Raw genomic sequence first — 2,141 nt, 5'->3', positions numbered from 1 at the left:
CAGTAAACTTGTCAAGCGTTGACCGGTCCGCAGTGATAAAAAGGTTGGGGACCACTGTACTATAGCACAAACTAATGGCCGCTATGACAGACAGATGGCAGAACACACAATGCATCACAGCTTGTCACATATAGGGTTGCGTACTTGCAGGCCAGTCAGAGAGTCCATGTTGAAAAACCAGTCTGATCCATGGAGGCCTCACATCACAACTTCCAATACTGAAAGTGTCTGCTGCTAATGTCTTGGTGTCAGATGGCAGAGGATGCCTTTAGAGGTTCTTGATGGGTTGTGGCTACACAAGGGGGGACCTACCCAGTATTATGCAGGTGGCTTTAATGTTGTGGCCGATCATGTATGGTACATACCATATCTAGAGGCACGGAGGTTTATAGCATTTAGGAGAAAACACTTTGTGAAGATGTATTCAAGAAAATTTCTATTTTCAAATGCAGCAGTTTTCAACAACCTCTAAATGTGTAACACCACACACAGATAATATATGGTAACTTTATGTAGAAGCTAAACATAATAGAACTTAACTGCCTTTCTTTAATTACCACCCTTTTTTTTAGATGAAGATGACAGATATAGTATGATATTATGATACTTCTGAGTCATACAAAGGATGCATTCATAGAGATGAATTATTTATTTGATCTGATCAATTAGTTATAAGTTAGCAAGTAACGATTAATTTTTGGAGAAATTTGCTGTACTTATATTTCTAGTCTAGTAAACTGTAGAGATCAGGAAATGTCTCCAATAATGTCGTTCTTGCAGCAGATTATTGTGATTACTAATACCAGGTGTCATTTAATTAACTGGGTCACATTAGCTATGACAAATTTAGTTTATTTATTTTTCCCAACAGGTTACAGGAATTTCAGTGCTGAAAATGTTTTTAGATACTCTGTCAGAACATTGCACTGAGGTACTTAACCCGTCTCAACACCGTGAGCTGATTTGTGGACAGCTTAGTTAGTTGGGTAATGAATTGCACATGTGTATGCTGAAGTTATAATCTTTGTCATTGTGCCAGAAACAGTGGAAGCTACAATATATCATACTTATTTTAAAAACTGCAATGTGAAAACTAAATTAAAATGCCTTCTGTTACACAATAAGCATGATTAAAAAATGATCTTGGATACTGATAGAAACAGAAATTAGCCTGTTGTGTTATATTCTGTGTGGCTGCTGCAATAAAGTATAGTTAACATCCGTGTCCGCACCGGGTCTTCGCTGTCCCCAACACACCTCTGGTATTGGGTCACTCCTGGCTGGTCCAACACAACCCCTCCGTGGACTGAACCACTGGAACCATCACGCAGTGGAGCCCCACCTGTGCACAGACCTGTCTTCTGGCTGGACAAACCACCACATCCATGCCTTCTACACCTCCAGAGCCCCCTGACTTATCATCGATTTGGATCATTTTCCAAATGGAGCCAAAACAACAGATGTATTGAAAAGTTTTGCCATCAAGAGTTGCATGAAGAACGATGGAGCCTGAGGAGGAAACATAGGCGGGGGCACAGGTTGGGGCATGAATGGCCGTACCATTGGTCCATATGGCATATACCTCTGGAAGCGGTACCTCTGGAATACACAGAAAACCAAAACATTTTGTATTATAAAATTATATAGAAAATAGTTATTTATAGTACAAATCGAATGTTTTTGTGGGAAGGAGAATCTATTCTAGAGATACTGACCTCATAACTGTTCGAGCTTGAGCGTTTGACTCGGTCATTCTCCTCCTCAGAGACCTTTAAAAGTGAAGATTTTAATATCACAGACTACTGCAAAAACTTGCATTAATCACTTTCCATCTGAACTAAATGTATCATAAACTGGTGAAGCCCTAAACAACATGGTAGGTCACAGATGAAAGGTACTTACAGGAGAGGTATAGCCTACAGCGATGATGCACAGAACGAGGATTAGCCGTTTCATGGCTGAAAAATAGAGGAATTCTTCCTGAAGGTGAACCTGAAAAGGAAACAAGCAACATTTCTATTTCAGTTATAGGCTACACTTGTAAACTATGAATCATCTCCAGAGATGAAAATGTTACCTTTAAAAATCAAGAGCGATGCTGACACAGCGGCCAAACCCAGAAGCCAGTGGAGAGTTTGATC

The 2,141-nt window shown here is 39.9% G+C and overlaps 1 long non-coding RNA gene across 2 annotated transcripts; it reads right to left on the bottom strand.

Moving 5' to 3' along the window:
- Positions 1 to 1,501: 1,501 nt before the first annotated feature.
- Positions 1,502 to 2,141, bottom strand: LOC109961423 (uncharacterized). 2 transcript variants are annotated; one of them, XR_002275132.1, is made up of 4 exons: positions 2,078 to 2,141; positions 1,903 to 1,992; positions 1,716 to 1,769; positions 1,502 to 1,599 (listed from the first exon to the last, which is right to left on the bottom strand). It is a non-coding gene; the product is annotated as an uncharacterized LOC109961423 (long non-coding RNA). The 2 variants fall into 2 exon arrangements; XR_002275131.1 differs by having other exon boundaries at positions 1,903 to 2,121.

The sequence above is a fragment of the Monopterus albus genome, unplaced genomic scaffold (genome assembly GCF_001952655.1).
Source record: "Monopterus albus unplaced genomic scaffold, M_albus_1.0 scaffold54.1, whole genome shotgun sequence".
In the NCBI taxonomy this organism is placed as follows: domain Eukaryota; kingdom Metazoa; phylum Chordata; class Actinopteri; order Synbranchiformes; family Synbranchidae; genus Monopterus; species Monopterus albus.
This window is presented reverse-complemented; position numbering and strand designations above follow the sequence as displayed.